Below are 6,993 nucleotides of genomic sequence, written 5' to 3' on the forward strand. Positions count from 1 at the left end.
TATTTGGGTTGACAAGTTTATAATTTACAAAACTTGCCAAATCTGGCATCAATCTTTTCATATTTTTAAATTAAAATCAATTTTGGTCCTTGATAAATAAATGTATTGAAAAATTTGTGGTAAAATAAACCTGTATATACACCCTCCATATTGTAAATGTACATATCATAGAAAAATATTCCCATTTTCCTATATCATCCATATTTGAATACCTTAAAACATGGCCTGTAAGACTAAAACAGGCTTAGTTGTACTTCTTGTTCTTTTGGCAGCATGCTACATGCAACATTGTGTCAATGGAAATTCACCTCAAGTGCCTTGCCTTTTTATCTTTGGCGACGATTTCTCTGATAATGGAAATAACAACAATCTTTCGACAACTGCTAAAGCTAATTACAAACCATATGGCATCGACTTTCCCAAAGGCCCATCAGGAAGAACTACCAATAGACAAACACAAGTTGACATAGTTGGTAACAATTGTATACAATTATTATTTTTTATTTTAATTATATACATTATTAACACCTCATTTGTTAATTTTTCATATGTTTTAAATAACATTGCAAACCTAATATTCCATGCGCAATTAAAATTTAGTGTCACATTTAAAAAGCATGCTCAATTATATAATTACAAAAAGATTAAATAATAATCTTCTCCTTATAAATATGTATATTTTTTATTTTAATTGAAATAATTTTGTTTATTTTTTAAACTGACCATAAGCTAACATTTTACCTTTGTAGCCGAACTACTTGGTTTTGAGAATTCCATTCCACCATTTGTAAATGTTGGTCAGATATACTTAAAGGTGTGAACTATGCATCTAGTTCTGCTGGAATTCGTAATGAAACAGGAAAACGTTCAACGGTATTGTATTGTATATAATTATATCTTTCTTTATTCATACATATCTATAAAATAACTTATTGTTATATGTTTGTATGTGCTATAAATATTCAAATTTTTAATGATATTGCCATTAAATTAGTTTACTCAATAAGTGCAGGGTACTAATATTTCATTGGGACAACAAGTAGAAAATCATAAAACTATTGTTGCTCAAATTGCTACCATGCTCGGAGGTGTTAAACATGCCACAAAATATCTTAAAAAGTGTTTGTATTATTTTGATATAGGCACTAATGATTATTTATTAAATTATTTCCAACCAAAACTCTACTCAACAAGTAGCACCTATAACCCTGAGCAGTATGCTCAACTTCTTTTTGAGCAGTTATCCGGTTATGGAAAGGTACACACATTTTATCTCCTTTTTCTCTGTTAGTTATGTATTGTATTATCATTAAAAAATGGTTATGAACTATATTATCATTAGAAATTGGTCAGACTACTTTTTAAAAAAGTTAGGCTTAGCCATTTAAAATATCCCAATTATTTAAAAGCTATGCTACTTATGATTCTTTTTAAAAATGTAACTAAATATAATGATTTGTGTGTAATTTCTAATATAATTAAATTTAATACGTGAAAATGTGATATATTTAAATTTTCAAATCCAAAATAGATAGATCTATTTAACTGAAAACTACACACATTTACATTGCATTTCCGTTATGAAACCGGGCTCTAAAGGAACCGGAAAAAAGGTCAATAAACTGGCTAAAAAGCTGTTCAACCGGAAGAATGGGGGGTTTACCGGGATGCAAATGCAAAATATTTTTCTATCGTAATCTAAAACACACTATATAAGATCTCAATAATTTTCTCTATATATATTATTTATAAAAACCACACTTATCAATTAGAAATTATTAATTGATGTAAAATATGCTAGAAATTATTTAATTGATATAAAATAAATACATTAAAAATATACGCTAGAAATTATTTAATTGGTATAAAATCAATTCATTAGAAATTATTAAATGTTTCTTACGACTTAATTTGGTTGGCAGGATTTGTATGATATCGGGGCAAGAAAATTTGTGGGAGTTGGACTAGCAAAAATAGGTTGCTTTCCAAATGTGATTGCTTCTAGAGGAATAAATGGAGCTTGTGCTGAAGAGGTGAATAATGCTGCAGCAATATTTATTCAAAAGCAAAGATTTCTACCGGATCAATTTAACAACATGTATCATGATTCTAGACCTATATTTTGAAATACTACTGCCTTCAATTTAGACAGTTCGTCGGGTAAAACATTTCGATTTACTTAACTTCATATTCTAGTTTAATAATGAAACAATTCAAAATATCTTTAACTTATGTTTTTAATAATAATCAACTAATTTTCAAAGATATTTTTTATTTCAGGTTTTAAGGTTTTTAAGGCTTCTTGTTGTCTGACGAAGTCAGATGGATACTGTGTTCCTAATTCAATACCATGACCAGATAGAAATAAGTACGTATTTTTTTATGGAATTCATCCTACGTCAGTTGTAAACAAAATCATGGCAGAAATTACGTACGACAGTTCCAGTTATCCAGAGATAATGTTAGGAAACGGTAACAAACCTAGATTTCGAGGACTAGGAGCCTCCTTAGAATAAGAGAGAGAGAGAGAGAAAGATTTGTGTGAAAACTTGCTTATTTTATTCATTCCTTAAACATTCTATTTATAATCATTACATAACAAACTGATAGTGACAGAATGCATTCAAAGGAAGGATCTAGAGAATAATCTTTGCAAGATTTGGAGAAGCCAATGATAAGCTGCCAGCTCACTTTCTCATAACTGAATTTGTTGCATCTTGAGTGATATAATCTTCTAGATAACGTGGCCTAGTGATCTTTCTTTTGGGCTTTCCTTTGATATCATTGTGGGCTTCTTCATTTATCTCTTCTTTGGCCCATATGCTATCATTCCCCAGCTCATCAGGAAGCACCTTGTCCTCAAGTTGGTAAGTCGCTTTAAGAGTCTCCCAATCCTCCCAAAATGTATCATCAGCATGAAGACCCTGCCATTGAACTAACACCTCAAGATGCGGTTCTGTTGTCTGAGTCCAACGAGTGTTGAGTATCACCATAGGAATGATGACAGGCTGATTCTCTACTGTGTCTGGAGGAAGAGTTGCCACAGGAAATGGTGTAGCAACAGCTTGGTGAAATGGTTTGAGTATCGAACAATGGAAAACTGGATGAATTTTGGACTCAGACGGGAGTTGTAGTTTGTACGCGACGGCGCCAATTCTCTCCAGAATTTGAAATGGGCCATAAAAGCGTTTGTGTAACTTGGAATAGGATGTGTTAGTTACCGAAGCTTGTCGATGTGGCCGGAGTTTAACCAACACCCAATCCCCTACGTCATACTGCACATCACGTCTGTGTGTATCAGCAATTTGTTTCATAACCTGCTGCGCCTTGGTCAATTTGTGTCGTAATTCAGTCAGCATAGACTCGCGAGAGGCTAGTATTTCGTCCACAGCTTCAATTGAAGAAGTTCCTGCCAAATATTGTGCCACAGTGGGAGGAGGTTTCCCAAATGTAATCTCAAAAGGAGATTTTCCAGTACCAGAATGTTGAGATATATTGTAAGACCATTCTGCCCACATCAAGTACTTTCCCCACGTTGTCGGTTTGGTATGGACAAAAGTGCGCAAGTATTGTTCGATGACTCTGTTCAAAACCTCAGTTTGTCCATCTGTTTGTGGATGGTATGATGAACTCATCCGTAGCTTGGTACCACTTAATTTAAAAAGCTCACGCCAAAAGCGGCTCACGAAAAGAGGGTCACGATCGGAAACCAAGCTTCGCGGCATGCCATGAATTTTCCCCATAATTTCGAGAAATAACAGTGCTACTTTGTAAGCCGTGTAATGGGGTTGCAACATGCCCAAATGCACACCCTTGGAAAATCGGTCAACCACAACGAGAATTGTCGTGTGACCTTGATACGCCGCCAATCCAACAATGAAGTCTAAGGACAAATCCTCCCAAGGAGCATGTGGAATAGGTAACGGACACAATAAACCTGCTGCCTTCTTTGTTTCATATTTGGAATGTTGACAATCCAAACAAGAAAGAACATAGCGCTGTACATCCTTCCTGATTCCTGTCCAAATAAAATTGGGGCTGATGCGAGCCAATGTTTTAGTAACGCCCATATGACCGCCTGTGGGGGTTTTGTGGAACTCCTCAAGTAAAAGTTGGATGAAGGGAGTGGTTCGAGGTAACCATATTCGCTCCTTGTAATAAATCAGATCATGAGCCACCTTGAAATCTGGACTGTTAGTGGCGTTGGCCTGAATTTGTTGCAGTTTGGTGTTGAATTCAGGTTGTTGTAAAAGTTCCTTCTTCAGGGCTTTTAAAAAGGAGAAACTGGGCACAGACAAGGAGAGGAATTCTGCAGAAGTTACCTCTGGTATGCGAGAAAGAGCATCAGCCACGATGTTAGTTTTGCCAGAACGGTATTGAATCGTGTAATCATACCCAATCAGACGCGACAAGTACATTTGTTGCTCTGGGGTTTGATTAATTTGAGACATGAGTTCCTTCAAACTTCGATGGTCAGTGAGAATGACAAAGGAATGACCCAATAAGTATTGACGCCATTTCTTAACAGCGGCGGTAATCGCAAAGAGTTCACGCACATATGTTGAAGCTCGCATCATTTTAGACAAAAAGGCTTGCTAAAGAAGGCAATTGGGTGGTTCTGTTAGGACAACACAACCCCCATACCAATTCCCGAAGCATCCGTTTCAACAGTAAATGGCAAGGTAAAATCAGGAAGAATAAATACTGGTGCATGACTTACAGCATGTTTAAGACCATCGAATGCCAATTGCGCTTCAGGTGACCATCCAAATTGATCCTTTTTGAGCAATTGAGTCAAGGGAGCAGCAATGGTTTCATAACCTTTGATGAAGCGACGATAAAAACCTGTTAATCCCAAAAAACCGCGGAGAGCTTTGATAGTCGTAGGTTTGGGCCATAGTTGAATTGCTGCAACCTTTTCCTGGACTGGTTCGACCCCCTGTTGTGATACAATATGCCCCAAATATTCAATCTGACGTTGAGCAAATAAGCATTTGGATTGCTTGAGATAAAATTTTCCCGCTTCTAGGACCTGAAAAGTTTGCTCTACATGCATCAAATGATCCTCAAAATTGGTACTGTAGATTAATATGTCGTCAAAGAACACAATGATGAACCGGCGCAGAAACGGTTTAAAGATGGTGTTCATAGTAGCTTGGAAAGAGGAAGGAGCATTAAAGAGGCCAAATGGCATCACTTTAAACTCATAATGTCCTTGGTGTGTCCGAAACGCGGTTTTTTTGATATCATCTTCTTGCATTCGAATCTGATGATAACCCTGTAGCAAATCAAGTTTGGTAAACCACGCAGCACCCCCCAATTCGTCTAACAGCTCGTCTACTTTCGGAATTGGAAATCGGTCCTTGATAGTGATGGCATTCAATGCGCGATAATCAACACAAAACCTCCAAGAGCCGTCTTTCTTCTTAACAAGGAGAACAGGGGAGGAGAAGGGACTAGTGCTGGGCCTTATCACACCATTATTCAGCATTGCATCGACTTGTTTCTCGATCTCTTGTTTTTGGAAATAAGGGTATCTATAGGGACGGACATTGACAGGTTTGGTTTGTGGAAGAAGGTGGATAGAGTGATTAATGTCACGGGTAGGTGGGAGAGTTGAGGGTGTTTGGAACAGGGAAGTATACTTGCGAAGGAGAGTTTGGATTTGAGGGTTGGTAATTTGGGTCGAAGGGGGCTCAGGGTTCACAACCTGGATATGAAAAAATGCACTAGCACCATCGGTGTGAAGGAGACGACGTATTTGTTGTGTAGATATAAGATAAAGACCACCATCTCGTTCTCCTTTCAATTCAATCATCTTACCCTTTTGCAAAAACTTCATGGTAAGGTCATTGTAATCCGTCAAAATAGGTCCCAAAGATTTCATCCACTGTACTCCTAGCACAATATCTGCACCGCTAATAGGGAGCACATGTAAATCAATGATGAAAGTGTGTGATTGGATATGTATCTGGACTTGGGGGCAAATCTGATGGCATTCTATCTCATTACCATTCCCAACCATAACCCTAAGGGATGAAGTGAGTTGGGCCTTAAGCCCAAGTGACTTGACTAACCTCTCTTGGCTAAAGTTATGGGTACTACCACCATCAATCAGTATCACCACATTCTGGGTGGAGACCCGGCCCACCTTGCGAAGTGTTTCCGGGGCAAGGTTACCTGTAATACGGTGAACTGACTTTTTAATAATCGAAATGTCGCGGTTAAGCATGAGTCGCCACCGACTTTTATTTTATCCAAACAAATTCAGAAAGGCAAAAAGAACAGGAAAAACCTTTTAAATAAAAAAACTGAGTTCGGGGGGTAATTTATGCAAAGGGAAGGTGTAAGGCACCCTTTGCATCCATGGTTTTCCATGGGCTCTTAATTTCTTTGCTTGCTCGTTTGTTTAGAAAATGTAGATGAAAGAGATAGGGACTTTAGCTTATGAATAAGCGTTGCCCTTTTGAAAAAATTATGAGAAAGAATATAATAAAAAGGTTTGAGCATTGCAAGGCAATTAGGGGCAATTACCTTAAACTCAGATGATAGGTCTCTTTTTAGCCTTTCAGAATGAAAGGGTCTATCCTTGCCATAAGAGGGCAGGAAGCCTTTCGTTTGGAGGTTGAAGGGTCATCGAAGCATCCTTTGCCATAAGACTGTCCCATGCCATAGAGGGGCAGGTAGTCTAAGGTAAGGATCAGAATAAGCCTTTCCGTAGGCAGCCAGAAGATACCTCAGCCTTTTTCCGTAGGCAACATCCGAGGGTCGAGGTCATTTGTGTATCGAAGGCAGCATCATTAGGGTCGTGACCTTTTTATTGAGGCAACATGGCTGAGGTATCCTCGAATTCGAGGGACAAGGCTTATTCTGCAAAACACAAAGGCAACAGGCAACAAGGCAACAAGGCAACAGAGAGGTTACCCTAAAAGCGTGTGTGTGTGCAACAATCACGTGATCATATTCAATTATATTATCTTATAATTAGGTGAT

General features: G+C 37.6%; 1 pseudogene; it reads left to right on the plus strand.

Annotated features, from left to right (window-relative positions):
* Nucleotides 1–220: 220 nt before the first annotated feature.
* Nucleotides 221–2,126, plus strand: LOC131594089 (GDSL esterase/lipase At1g29670-like; annotated as a pseudogene).
* Nucleotides 2,127–6,993: the final 4,867 nt, after the last annotated feature.

Source organism: Vicia villosa, linkage group LG1 (genome assembly GCF_029867415.1).
Source record: "Vicia villosa cultivar HV-30 ecotype Madison, WI linkage group LG1, Vvil1.0, whole genome shotgun sequence".
Classification (NCBI taxonomy): Eukaryota; Viridiplantae; Streptophyta; class Magnoliopsida; order Fabales; family Fabaceae; genus Vicia; species Vicia villosa.